Source organism: Platichthys flesus, chromosome 12 (assembly GCF_949316205.1).
Source record: "Platichthys flesus chromosome 12, fPlaFle2.1, whole genome shotgun sequence".
In the NCBI taxonomy this organism is placed as follows: domain Eukaryota; kingdom Metazoa; phylum Chordata; class Actinopteri; order Pleuronectiformes; family Pleuronectidae; genus Platichthys; species Platichthys flesus.
In genome coordinates this window covers 14,500,166-14,515,087 of record NC_084956.1, presented here as the reverse complement: position 1 = coordinate 14,515,087, position 14,922 = coordinate 14,500,166, and the positions used below count along the sequence as shown (strand labels likewise).

The following is a 14,922-nucleotide window of genomic DNA, read 5'->3' as shown; positions in this document are numbered from 1 at the left end:
ACAATGACAAAAGGGGATTTGGTTTCGTAAGGGCAGATAGCGTGGATAAAGGTTAAGGAAAATAGGAAACACGAGAACACACAGGTACAAACACACTCACACAAAAACCTGAAGAGAGATATAAGGAGCGGTGAAAGAAAATGCTGATCCATGCTCCCTGTCTGGGAAGGCAGAAACAGAACATTGATTCTGCAAGATCCTCAAATGAAAAATCCATGGGGGTAAGGAACTCTTCGGTCCTGCGGCAGAGACAGGGCACCGGCGGTCAGGTTCTTGTATCGCAACTGACACAGAGCCGGGCCTCTCACTGGGTGGCAGTGGACAGTGCTGGATCAGCTGGACTGGGGCCAAAACCAACCAAACCAGCAGGACGCCTGCTGAGAACAAACTAAATAGAGGAACATTTAGTTTGGGGCTTCGAGAAGAATTAAAACAGAGCTTGTCTTTGTGTTGTTTGAATGAAACCAAATTAGTGACGTAGTTTGGGGAAAATGTATTTAAGACCATTTAAGACAACAAAAAATGTAAAAACATACTGGCAATAAATCATAATCTTTATAATGAAGGCATCTGAAACCAAAATATATTATTTTAGGTATAACACAATTTGTGCTCATTTTAGAAAAAGACAGATACCTACACAGGATACCTCAAGTTGCAGTTCTACATTCAACAACTGGAAGTCAAATAACACGTTATTTGAGAAAAGAATAACCTATAAAATCATAAATCAAGAACTGAAATATATGAATTGATTGAGTAAATTCATTAAATATGAAACACAACTAAGTGATGAAACAGAATTCTGAAGTTCTGTCTGTTTCATTCTAAATTTATAAATATGCAAAATGTATGATGATGCAGTACAGTAGGTACAACTTATATTTCTTTCACTCCTTTTTTGTTTCTTTGTTGTCATTACTATCAGTATATACTGTACATACATATACATTATTTAATATTTTATTTACATTATATTTATTTTTCCTCAAAAAATAATAGTGTTAGCCGTCTTTAAGAATGATAAATATTATAATAGCAAATGTAAAATTGTGACAACACGGGGACTCCCACAATAAACTATATATTACATTATGAGCATGATATTTTGTGTTCTTGTTTTGGTTGCCTGGCATTTTGATCCAATTTATCCCTAACTGTGCTTCTGACCATTATTCCTAAAACTGAAGAAAACATGGTCACTCCCTCTACCTGTAAAGAACTGATAAAGAAGCCGTGCATCGTTATCTGTGGTTCCATTTGAACTCCCCCCATTAAACCAGGGCACAGGATTCAGGCTGGGGTGAGGGAGGTCCTTTTTTTTCTCATCACGACCCACTGTCAGTACACGTACACGCCACAGAGGCACTAATCTTTACCCCTGAAATGCTAATATGCCTCCACCCCTACGCCCCAGCCCCGCCACCACACCTAGATGTAGAGAAGGGGGAGGCGAGAGGAAGTCATTAAAGCATACCCTGCAGGAGTCTGCCTGGGCCTGGGCTGGGTGAGATGGGCAGCGGCACTTTGGTTGTGTATTCGCAGGGGGAAGAAAAAGAGGAATCTCCAGGGAGCACTCGATCGCTTTAGTTACTGGCAATGCTCTGGTTCCCCCTGGGGTAGTCCCAGTCCCCAGCAGACAGGATAGCAATCAGACACGCAGGGTGTGGGGCAGGAAGGAAATGTTGTAGGCCCAGTGTGTGTGTGTGTGTGTGTGTATGTGTGTGTGTGTGTGTGGATTTAGGAGATTAAAGGTGACAGTCGTCGCTTTGCTTAGACCTGCTCACCTGCCACAAACTGTCAGTAACCAAATCTGCTCAGTGAAGCGTACTGCACCTGTCAGCAGTTAGTGCGCGTCACGGCTTGTGTGTGTGTGTGTGTGAGTGCATGTGCGGAGACTTTCAGGGTGCACGTCTGGCTCTCTCTGCCATCTCACCTGCATCTATGCTGATTGATGTAGCCTAATGTATATCTTCTCAAAAGAGGTGCTCGGGTCATCCCTGTGCCGCTTACGGAGGAACCACATCCGTCGGTTGTGTGCTGCTCTTTTCGCATGAACCACAGTGAAAAGTAATGACGTGCGTGTTTGAATTCCTGCATAATCATTTCAATTGATGCCTTGTTTTGTGTCACTTCAAAACCTACAGATTAACATACTCTTGAACAGCATTTTCCGACTGGTTATGTATTGGTGTGTGTATTTACATTTATGCGGGGAAGCGAAGTATCGATGACATTGTTTGTAGCATTCTTTCCTCCCTACTTAAAAAACTGTGGATTAACATAATTCAAATAAATATACCTACAGTATCTGTGGTGTTACTGCGAGGAGAAGAGACAGAGAAGGACACACAGCATTTCTCTGCCTGAAGCACCTTAACTGATCATATATGTCTCCTATCAAAGGCTATGAGCTGTTTAATAGTTTGAATATAACCTCTTCATTTGTCACAGGCAATAATCACATTGTAACTCAGCTTTAATGGTGATGTGCAGAACCATAATGTGAATTCATACTGATTACTGTCTGTGCATGTGTGCGTGCATGCGTGGGTGGGTGAATTTCCGCGAGACAAGGATCTCAGCACAACCCTTATTAAAGTTGGATATTATGACAACTCAGTTTTTTGACACATATTAAAGACGGTATCTCATCTTTAAAGGCCCTTTGTGTTTTTGGGTTGGGTTGTTTCTATTTTTCTCCCTGGATCAAAGTTACTGTTCCTGACGATCTTAATCCAAGAGAGGATCCTTGGAGGTGTAAAACTGCACTGAAGACAAAAGGGAGAAAAAAATGTTTAGACGAAAGCGATGCAATACATTCTAATGAGCTAACAGGAGATGAGTGTTGCATTTATATGCCCACTGCATTCAAATCCCCACCTCATAACTGCATTCGTTGTAAATAAATATGAGCAATCAGCTAAGAACGGCAATAAAGAGCCCATAAAGTGCTGCAAACAGTGCGATGGGAGGAAATTGCATTTCAGCACAGACAGATGGACAGAAAGAGAGAGAGGAGAAGGAGGCAGCAAAATATACCAAAGAGAAGAACTATCATCTTTTTTTCCTTGACCTCTGTATCTAAAGACTGAGTGGAAGGTCAGACAAATATATAAAGGTTGTGGTATTTGGACCATAAGAGCACAACCCTGGTAACAAAGAGCTAACAACAGGCAGCAATAGTGGTCCTGGAAAAGGAGAGAATAGGGAGCTAGAGAGAGGTTAAAAAGAAGTGTTGTATCCTCGGCTTCCTCAGCCCTGCGGCGTGGGGTCACCTCAGAGACTGGAGACTGAATTACCCACCAGCCCCGGACGCTCGCAGGATCAGGCGGACAAGGGGAGAGGACGAGAGGAGTTAATGAAGGGGAGAGACGGTTCAAGTCCCCCATGGGCCCCGAGGCACCTGCCCGGCCAGCTCCCACCAGCCCTACCTTCTCTGATTGGCTAATTATCATCATAGATTTAGCCCAGAGTCAAATCACTGATTGATTGGAGTGCTCTAAATCTCTCTCTGGTCTCTCGCTGTCTCTCCTTCCTATCGCGCTCCCTCCGTGGAATCACTCGGCCGCAGGAGTCCCACTACGGGGACGCGCGTTACAGCGGCAGCACAGCAGCAGCAGGTGACCTGGTCCTTCTGCAGTGTTGACACATGGCCTCAACTGCGGTGATTTCATACCCCCGTGGACACATAATTAATTTGTTAAGTGCTCAAAAAGAAATGATTTGACTCTACAGATAATTGCTTATCACAGCCTAATAACTGACAGAACATTTTTCAAATGGGAACAAGGGAAGAAAGGCCACAGTCTCACTCATCCCTGGGTCGACATAATTCCAGTAATAGATGTAATTTGCCTTCACCACAAAGGAGGTGTAATTACATAAGTGTTGTTATGTTTGGTTATATTCATTCATCAGTGATTAAGTAGCGCTCGGTCCGATTGGGATCTTGTGACGGGTTCATTCAACTTTACTTTAAAAGCCAAAGGGAGTATGCTGTGCAGCTTATGAGCGTTGGCATTAGTCATGACTGTTAATGCGGCTGCTTTTTCTTTTTTTTTCTTCCCCAGCGGTAAACTTGTTGAATTCTGCGTAATCATTCTAAACCTGATATGCTCGCAGAAATTACTCTTCTGTTTGGAACTGAAAGTCATTTATTCCGACAATGTGAGCGTACGTGGTTCATATCAGAAGGCACACGACAGGAGTTTAAATTTGGATATTTGAATTGTGTCTATATGAGAGTGTGTAAAAAGCTTCCCTTTTGTTTCCTTATCTGCCTCCAGTTCAAACTGAGTGCGGGAGACGTCGGCTTCCTCTCGCTGAAAGAACAAGAGATGAAGACGTAAACAAGCTGAGCACAGGTTGCGAGTAGGAACGTCCCCTATTTCTCCATGTGTCGGATCAGTCAGATTCTTGGCTCTGAACGTGTCTCACAGACGAACAAGTGAGCTTCACCGGGAAAATCGGACTCCTGATCCCAACAGATGGTGACTGGCTGAGAAAGGAGAAGGACAACGAGAGGTGATCGTCCGCACAACTGCTCAGGATGTCTCACTCTACGTTGCTGTGGTGCATCCTGGGACAGGACATCTATAGCGGAGGCCCCTGGGGGAGGCTGGGGGGGATTAGTGGTGGCCTATCTCTTTAGAGCTGGGAATTAATTAAGTAATTATGACAGCCAGGCGGCAGGATGAAATATGCATGAGCCTTGATTGGGACTTTTGTGATTGTGTAATCTAATTTCAACCAGCAGACCGTCCTTGTCAGCCAGGTAGAACACACACACACACACACACACACACACACACACACACAAAAACACACACACACACACATGCTATTACACACAGAACAATATTGCTCATACGAAACCAAAGATCACACTCACTGCTGGCAGAATGGGTAGTTTGAGTATTTCATTATGTTAATTAAAATGTACTAATCAGTATGGATTAATCACCAGAGTAACGAGGACTGAACAGCAGATTATATCTTCTCTCCTAATCCAAATAATTGTATTTCTAGAGGCATGAGATTAATATGTCAGCATCCAATAATTGATAATAAAAAAAGGAGACACGTGTTTCACTCCGGAAATTCATCTGGAATGTGAAAAGCAGAAAAGACTTTCGGTGTCTCTGGATGCCACAGGGTTTCTGTTTCACTGCCTGTCTCCATTTTCTCTTTATTGATGGAGTTGAAGATGTGCATGCAGCAAAGAGCCCCCCCCCCCCCCCCCCGTTCTCCTGAAAAATACTTCCTGTAGAAAACTCAATAGCAAGCAAGCAATCGGTCGCCACAGGATACGCCAAAGGAAAGACTGTCGCACTCTCAGCGCACATGTGCAGCAATACAGATCTTAAATGTGGCCGCAAACATGCATGCGATGTAAACACACACGCACACATGCACACAAGGCACAAGGAGGGTTCCATTTCCTATAAGTCACCTGCAAGTCTATCGATCCAGTCTCATCCACCTTTCATTTATTTAGTTTTTTTTCATGTATTGATTTGTTCGTAAGACTTTAGACTGCATCACACCGAGCTGGAATATCATGTTCTAGTTTTAGCATCCTTTCAGCACTTCCCCAGTCTTTGATAGTCTCTTATTAAATTAAGTGTATCAGCGTTGCCTTTAATATGCTTTAATTAAAAAGAAAGGGAGAGTATTCGTATAAAAGAGAGGCTAACCTAAAATAAACCTGAGCTTTTTATGTTTCACGATACGCTCTAGTTCGCTGGAGCTGTTGCAGAGGGAACCTGCAGTTTTGAAACTGGTCCCGTGTGTTTGAACTCTGCTCAGAAGGCAGAACATATAAAGCAGAGAGATGAGAGGGTGGATACAGAGGGGAGCAGAGATGAAGGGCTGCCGTGTGCCCTCCGAAGGGAACCTGGGAGCCCGGGAGAACACTTACTCTACAGCGTTAGTTGTGAGATTGTTCCTTTGTCTTATTAAGTCGCAGATCGGAGCAGCTTTGACGCCTGAACACAGGAGATGTGACAGGAGAAATAGCGCAGGTCTCGTCTCTTCAGTTTCCCGCTGCTCGTCTCATTGTCGGATCACTTTCTTCAACTTTGTGTTGTTGAACTTTGTCAGATTGTTTTGCAGAGGAGGTCAGATGGGGTTTCTGTTTTTTTTTTCTGTTTTTTTTGCCCAACTAACACCTACACTGCCTTGTGATCCTTCAAATACCAATCATGTAGAGGATGAGAGGAGCAGGTGCAGCACTGGTAACAGATGTCCACCTTTTCAACCCCTGTCTGTTCCATATAAGCAGGTGCGATACTTGCTCATTAATTTCGTCGTGGGTTTTGACCTGTCTTACACTATAGTGACAGCCATTTTGTTCTGTCTGTGCTACACTGTAGAATTGCTTTCGAGAGATATCATCTTAAAGATAATAATTTAATAATGTCCATGTGGCATGGGAAGTGCTTTTTATTGATTTGTTTTAAATAGAAGCTATGTATATTTTCTCAAAAGCCAACTTGGTCCTAAACATTGCTCATTTACTATGCTATTACAGTCAAATCAGTGGTGTAAAGGTCTTAACATGGGCTAAGAAGAAAATAAAAAAATCAATCAATATCCACAATTTGTATTTGGGCTGTTTATATCACACAATTTATCTTCCCAACAATTTGACCTTATTCAATGCTGCCTAATCTCCGCTTCCTGATATGAGGCTTCTGTGGATTCAACTGCTCTGCATGGATTTGTCTGCACCACAAACGGATTTGCATCCCACAAAATGAAAAAAAGATCTACTGTCAGAGCACAAAGGTCAGAAGGAAAAAAACCTGTGCATGGAAAGAAGATAAACTCATGATTGTCCCTGTTGCTGCTGTTTACTCCAACAACCTGTCAATACATTGATTACACCCTCCATGTACAGTTGTTGGTCGGTTGCAGTTTGTGGAAAGGCAGAACGCTGCAGGATGCACTGCTCTAATGGATGATTTCCTTTCATTCATTTCATTTTATTTAATAACAACTGTGTAATATCACTGCCGAGTGCAATCATACTCGTCAGTTTATTAGTGCTGGAAAAAACTATTATTTCCCTGCTGCCTTTTTTCCATCTCTTTCTCTCCTCCTCACCTCCCCTCTCTCTCCCTGTCTCCCCCTCCCTGCCAGTGCTTGCTCCCTCCTCCAGATATGAAGTGATATTGGTATGATGAGAGAGCATGTCCAGGCAAACAAAGCACGCCCACACCTGAGCTTTTTATAGGCTAATAAGATGACCACCGGCTGGCCACACTGCAGGGTCAGCTCCTGTTTCATCCATCCTCTGTCTGCTGAAATCCAACCTATTATTATCAACTTGATTGGTTGTCTAGTCAGACACCTAATGATAGTGTCTATTCAGCTCACATGAGGAATGTGGAAAAATGGTCACCTGGCTCTGTTGACTTCTAACTGTCCCTATCGCTGAGTGGTAAATCATAGTATTAAAGTCTTTTTGACTGACTGGAGTTAGCTGTGTCCCAATTAAGGGGCCGCCTCCTTCAGAAGACGCAGTAATTGTGGCCCTACGTAAGACACATTATTCGCGGGCCACGTAGCCCGCAAAAACTAAAACTAAAGGAGGTCGCCTAGCAACAGACTTGCAGTTGGACACGATGAGAAAGTTTTAACCGTCCTTGGTTTTTGCCACATGCCCACCTTTAGCTGTGAGTTGAATCCTGATGTGTGAGCAATCGAAAAGATTTTGGCTTGACAACGCCACGGGATCCACTCGTTGGAGCCTTCGGTTCTCTGCGATGGAAGCACGCATTTGTCCACAGTACTTGGAGGAGCCTTCAAAATTGGACAGTCTAGTCGGGCCACTGTGATGCAAATGGTCTTCAAATGGCCCTGAATTGAGACACAGCTACTGGGTTTTGAGCCACCCCTTTATGCTGTGTTGCATCATGGGATGCCACCGAATCCTGTCAGGCCTATACTTGTGATGAGCCAAACAACACGTTGTGCAATGCAACAATTCACTGTGGGGATGTGTGAGTGAGGGTGATATTTCCTATTTTTGTCAGGAAATCTAGCAGTTTTCTCAAACACGATAACGCTGCTTTTGTTTTGTGTATAGCTGCTAGAAACTTTTTGAGAAGTGTCGCTCCAGATTGACAAAGATCTCACACCTCCCAGTACTGAGCAGTTCGTATCTAGCATGCTAACCACCCCCTGCTCTGTCTCACTAACAGTTATCTGCTCGCGCAATTATATTAATCACCAATGACATACATATAATGCCAAGGCAGTGTTTTGTTTCCAGGGGGATGTTTTGCCTCAGCCTCCACCCGTTCACCGTGGCAGGGAGAAGTGCAGTGGCGGCAACTCTCGAGTCTTATTTCCATCCAGAGCTGTCAGCGTTTCCCACCAGATCAAGGCTGTGATTAATAAAATGGGCCTCCTGTTCCCCTGCAGCCTATTCTCACCTTCTCCCTTTACAGTGCCTTTGTAGCACATGTCTCCTAGTGTCTGCACCTCTGTCACCTCCTCTCCTTATTCTCATTCGCTCCTTCTGGTTATCACTGGTTGCTCCCCGTCAGCCTTCCCCATCTGCATGAATAGGGAATTTCTCTTTTTTCGACCATTTCCTCGCTTTACTTGCGTCTGTTTCGCTGCCTCTCTGGAACTCCAGGTAATTGATGCATGGCAGACTCCCAGCCACTGAGCAATCATTAGTGAGGTGACTCAGGTGAGCAGCAGCAAAGGATGATGGAGAGAGGGAGGGATGGAGGGAGGAACAGAGGACAACAAAAGTCATGTCTCCGTCCCGAGGCATTTCCCCTCGCATTGTCACAAAACCAGAAGGTGTTTGTGTACGACACCAGTTGGTGGCATCTCCTCTGTCGGTGGTCATTAATCTAGACACATAAATGCACACGCCTACACACGCATACAGGTGCATACAGAAATTAAGCTATAATGTTGCTCTGAAGTCTGGACTCATCTCGCACAGTGAATGTGCTGAACCACCAATATTATGAAGTGTGCATAATGCTTCCCCCGTGAAATATCATCACTCAACAGTGCCCAGACGCCCCTCATCAAAAGCAAAATTTAGGTTTATAGTTCACATCAGGAATGATAAACTGACCAAGGCCCACAGAGTGTATCAAACTCCCACATGTGAAGCAAACTGGAGGCTAGACTGGTGTACAGGATGTATTTTCCCCCCTTGATCAATCAAATTAATATTGATCAAGGGGGTTAGTTTAATATGAAACGACAGTAACCTTGTGATTCCAAATAGCTGATGATTTGATCATCAGCTCCATGGCTGCCGGTGCCTTGACTTCCAACAGATGTTGTATTTAATTAGTGTTTACACCCACTCCTCACTGCGGCACCAAGTCTCAGCACCTCATAACACTTCCGTTTACACACGTCTTCCCCTCTCTCTGTTCCTCACAGCCCACGCTTTATAAACACGTACGTGATATCAAACACTCTCATTCCCTTATGGGTTTTTTCAAAAAGACTATGTGTAAAGTAACACACACAGAACAGATGTCAGCTGTGGGTGGTGAAAAAGACATGTTGATCTATACTTCAACATGCATTGCTCACTTTCTAGTGGAGGACCCCTCGTGCGTGCGACTTGTGGTCATAAACACTATCTAGAGTCACTGGGGGGGGAAACTACTTATGTGTCCCAGCTGACACATATAGAGACAATCGACCATTCATGCTCACACTCTCACCTAGGGTCAATTTAAAGTCTCCAATCGATCTAACCCCAATCTGCATGTCTTTGGATGTGGGAGGAAGCCGGAGTAAATGCAGACAACCCAGGAAGACATGGGGAGGGCATGATACTCCACAGAGAAAGATCCAGGCCAACCCAGTATTCATGGGAAGCAAAAGGGCCATCCCCCGCACCACCATACTGCCCATAGTCACATCCCTCATCTTAATATGAGTGGAGATGCGAAACTGTTGCCGCCTCCTCTCGGACTGGTTTCTCTTCCTTCACTCTCGACCTGTGTTGCGCCTTGATCCGCTGTTTATGAATGAAACCTGTGTCAGGGGTGAGAGGTCACGGCCACTCTACCAAATTTAAATGTAAAAAGATTTTAAATGATTTGGATGTAAAATATCTTTTTGATTTAGATTCTTTTTTTTTAAGTGCTGTTTCTGTTAAGTGTGCCACAGTTCTAAAAGATGTTAAAATTAGCTTGCAGACATATTGGCACATTTTACACATTGTTCTGACACCTTTCATTTCGTTGACTTTGTCCACCCCTGAAGCAGAGGGTGAGCAGGGTTTCTAGGGCAACAATCAGCGTAATTGTCCTAAGTCTGACACATGCAATCTGCTAAAAGCCCTGAAGCCCAAAGGCCCAGGTGTACCCAGGGATTACAGCGGTGGAGGACAGGTGAAGTCAATGCACACTGACAGGGACACACACACATGGCCAGACAGTGTGTCCAAATACACATACGAGTAGAAACTTGGACACAACCCCTCTATCTGCACATGGTTATGTGTTATCATACTGAATATTGGCTAATTTAATTTTTACTGAAGTGTTAACAAGCTGAGGAAAGTTAATACCTTTAAATATTAAACGTCGCCCAAACAAATAATAACAATACAGAATAAAAATAAAATTCTGAAGTTTTCACTGGTGTGTATACAGACCATATGGTAAATGGTCTGTATTTATATTTTTTTCAGTAAAATGTTAAAATGTAAGACATGCATACGTTTCTTACCAAACTACTAAGCAAAAACAAAATAGCGTACAGTACCTAGAATAGTACAAAATAAACAATTGCTTTTTTTAAATTGTTCAAAGCAGTACAAAATTCCAGTTCCATTCACCTCAAATGGCGGTGGAGGAAGATTATTAAAAAAGTGTATTCAGTAATTTGCATTTCTAAGGAAATATGTTAGAAAAATTGGAGAAATGTATGTGCTTGGGAAGACCTGAACAAATTTAAGGGAAGAAAGAAAGTGACAGACACAATTCATAAAATACTGCATGATTAATATGCAATCACCCCCCATGCCAAACTGTAATGATTGATTTCATTAATTTTTCCATAGCATGCACGCTGTGTTCGCGGTCAGCAGAAAGCCTGTATGTTGGCTGCTTTATTTTGCTTTATTCACTGCTAACCAAGATCTATTAAACAAGTTCTTCACTGGCCTGCAAGAAATAATTAGTCTACTGGATAGGTCAACTTAATCATTCCTGAAAATAATATTCAATTATCTCCACAGAAACTTCTAGAGCATGGCTCCTATTTTTAGCCCCCCTCTGTTTTACAGAGATAGGCAGCTTGATCTGTTTTATGTCACGCCTGCAACACAAAGCAGCGGAGAGTCAGCAGTGCTAAACAGTCTTCACTGGATAAACTGTTATGCCTTAATAAAAGCCCCAGCTTTCTCATTGTCTCTTCCTGTGTATGGCGCATCACGTATGAATCCCCTCCCACTTGATTATGACTCTCCTTTTCCCCCTGCTTCCCTCCAATTTTCCATTGGATGCCCTTGACTTATATCTTCAATTATTCTTTCAAAGGGCAGAACAAAAATAATAACTTATGGCAAGTTCAACGTTGTCATCATCTCAGTGATAATTGGGAATTTGTACAGGAGAGAAGGAAGAGAGGGCAAATCGTCTAATTAGAGCTTGCAGAGTGTTAACATCCTGTATGACCTCATCACAGTAGATGTGTCAGATAAAAACTGTCGGATAAGGTCCTTGCCCCAAAATGTTCAGAATAATTGCTCAGTGACAAGATTTGAAAATGACTGGGGGATGGTGTCATGCATAGACTCAATATAGTTATAATGCCGAGTACAGGGCTATTATGTGGAGGAACAGACAAGTTAAAATGGCTCAGGAACACAATCAGGGAGTACGGCATGCACAGACATGTAAACAGAAAATGCATTTGCAGCTTCAGGAGGCAAATCTGTCTCAAACACAACCTGCGAACTCCATTTCACGCATAACTTGTCTCGCTCTCACTGTCTCCATCAGTGTCTCTCGTCTCTGTCACCCTCTCCCTTACCTCTCCTGCTCCCTCGCCAGACACAATAAAGACTGGGAGAATAAATAAATAATCCACAGTGTATTCTGTGCTCCAAGAAGCAGCATAATTGTTGTCGGAGGAGGGAGGCACAGGGAGTCATCACTTGTCCAGATGGATTATAACCTTTGAAGTTGGATTTGAGCAAAGTAATGCAATGCTGTTCTGTTGCCAGATACTGTCACATCTTAGGAAAGGGCCTCGCTTTTGGCTGCGCAGCGCTCATGCATTGACATATACTAGCTCTCTGTCTAGCTTGCCCCACGCTCAAAACTCCATGCTTCACTCTGTTTTACTCCTAAGTATCTTATTAACGATTTTACACTTAAGTGTGAATCCAATCTCAAATCACAAGTCATACAAGGATAAACCTTTCCCTCACTGACCATCAATGTGACTAAGCATCAGAAGGAATACATGTTAGAGTCGGTATGAGCTTCAGGAGTGATCATTTCCATGGAGAGTAACATCGGGAAAAAGGCAGGAATTAATAATGAGTGACATTTCCTTTCGGGAAAAAAAAATCTCTGTCTTTATAATCTTTGTCGCCCAATTATATAAAATGAATTGGCTACTGATGGTGACATACATAGGAAAACATTCATCCATCCATTATCTATAATGCTTATCCTTTGAGGGTCACAAGGGGAGGTGGAACCAATCCCAGCTGACAGTGTATAAGAGGCGGGGTGCAGGTCATCATTATATCCCAGGGCCAACAAACACCTCTATTCAACTGAAACTAAGGTCTATATGCAGGTTATTTAAATGGTAAAAAAAAAGGTAATTGACTCATTTCCTATTTCCAGTAATCTATTTTTTGAAGACAAAAGCCAGATGTTAGTGGGTGTTTGTGAGTTTTTTGACCAGTGGCAAAGGGCCTATGCAGACACACACAATCATTCACACTCACATTCTCACCTACGGACAATCTAGGGTCTCCAATTAACCGAACCACAATCTGCAGGTCTTTAGACTGTGGGAGGAATCCAGAGTATCAGGAGAAAACCCACACAGTTGCTGGAATAACATGCACTCCACACAGGAAGATCCTGACCAACCGGGATTTAAACCGACAACCTTCTGGCTGTGCCGCCCCGAAGCCAACATTGCATTCCCAAAACAGCTTCACTGCTTTAGATTCTCAGTCTTTTGAGTTCTACCAGGATGATGAACGGCCTACATCCCAAAAAAGATGTTCAATCCTCTGATGTTTTGATGATTGAGTGGGCTGTTGTCTCAAAATCTCCCCTACGTGTTCTCCTGGCTCGAGGTCTGTCGACTATGGAGGCACACCATTTACATTTTTCTGTCCTCATCAAACCCTCTAATGAGCCCTTGTGTGCTGGGTATGCAAGCATCTGCACTTGTAATGATTCTCCACGCATGTATTTTGTCTTTCATTTGTCACCCATCAGCACATCACATGCCCATTTAGTGAAAGCATTAACATAGATTTGTTGCTCTATAATCTAATGCTGTGTAGGCGTCTCATGGGGGGAAATCTTAGGTGCAGGGGAAGTGGCGCTTTCCCAGCTCACAGAACAGTGTTTGTAATAAACTGCAGACGAAATTAGCAGTTAGCAGGATTAGTGATATTCTCCACGGCTCAACACACATAAAGGACGGTCACCTGAGGAGAAGGGAACTTTGGCGACATCGAATACATTCAGGCGCTGTTTTAATTTGGAAATGTGGAGCAATCAATGACTCAGTCAGCATTAGAATAAAGTAAAATCACTGGCTTTCCAATGTCAAACTAATAGAGAACTTTCATAGTTGTTCTTACCTGCTCAATTCAACATTAAAGCACCTGACCTCCAGAGCAATAATCACCTCTCCATCATGGCCCCCTGTGGTGTCCGCTCGCCAATCACACACCATCAGCGCCATCCAGGCAGACAGGAAACGACTTTGTTAATGAAGACTTGCTGCAGGAGACCCAGTCAGCTCGTGTCCTCACTGGAGACAGGCTCGTTTATGAAAGGGTGCTCTCTTGTGGCCACCTGGAGTAAAAAATATGTTCCAGGGGTGAGGGGAGGATGGATTGACAGGAAATAATATGCTCTCGTAAAGAAAGACTGGTGCTGCACGGACTCCTTTTACACACTCAAGACAGCCGTCCACAGACTGCACATAACTGCAGGAAAGACAATGTCAGTTGCTATATTGAATGTCTAGATATATGGATAGATAGATAGATAGATAGATAGATAGATAGATAGATAGATAGATAGATAGATAGATAGATAGATAGATAGATAGATAGATAGATCATTTAAAACTTGTTCCTAGATACTTCATAGATGTCTAGATTATTCTCAGGTGAATATATATAAACCTTGTTCCTAGATAATTCCTAGATTTATACATAGACATTGTTCCCAGACGATTATAGATAAGCTTGGCTGTTCCTGCTGAATCCACAGCGGTGCAGGGCGATATGGTCCGGGTTTTCTGTCTCTCCCCTCCCATCTATTTCCTCCTCGCCTGCCTCTAGTTTACCTTCTCTAGTTCAGCCCTCACTCTGAAGAGAGGAGGAGGATGGTGTATGATTGGCCGGGCGGGGACTGGTAGTCCGGAGGCTGGCGTTGTGCTCCGCGTTGGTTCTTGTTTACACCTTGCGGACGGTGGGGGGACGAGACAGGACACCCAGGGGCCCATGCAGACCAGGACCCGGGAGTCCAGTGTGCAGTGTGCGCGGCTCTCTCTGACACCATCACCCCGTGGTTTACTGCCTTTTATATGGGCAAGTGTGTGTTTGCTGGGGATCAGACTCCCTCGTCTAATTGAATCCCTCAACGGCAGCGATGCGTGGAACTTTTTGGTGACTTTTTGTGACACCTTTTATTTGCGCTCATGGTT

The 14,922-nt window shown here is 43.5% G+C and overlaps 1 protein-coding gene across 1 annotated transcript in view; it reads left to right on the top strand.

The window, feature by feature from the left end:
• unc5b (unc-5 netrin receptor B) overlaps positions 1 to 14,922 on the top strand; it is a 71,324-nt gene that overhangs the window by 9,998 nt on the left and 46,404 nt on the right. The gene's annotated exons all lie outside the window — the stretch shown is intronic.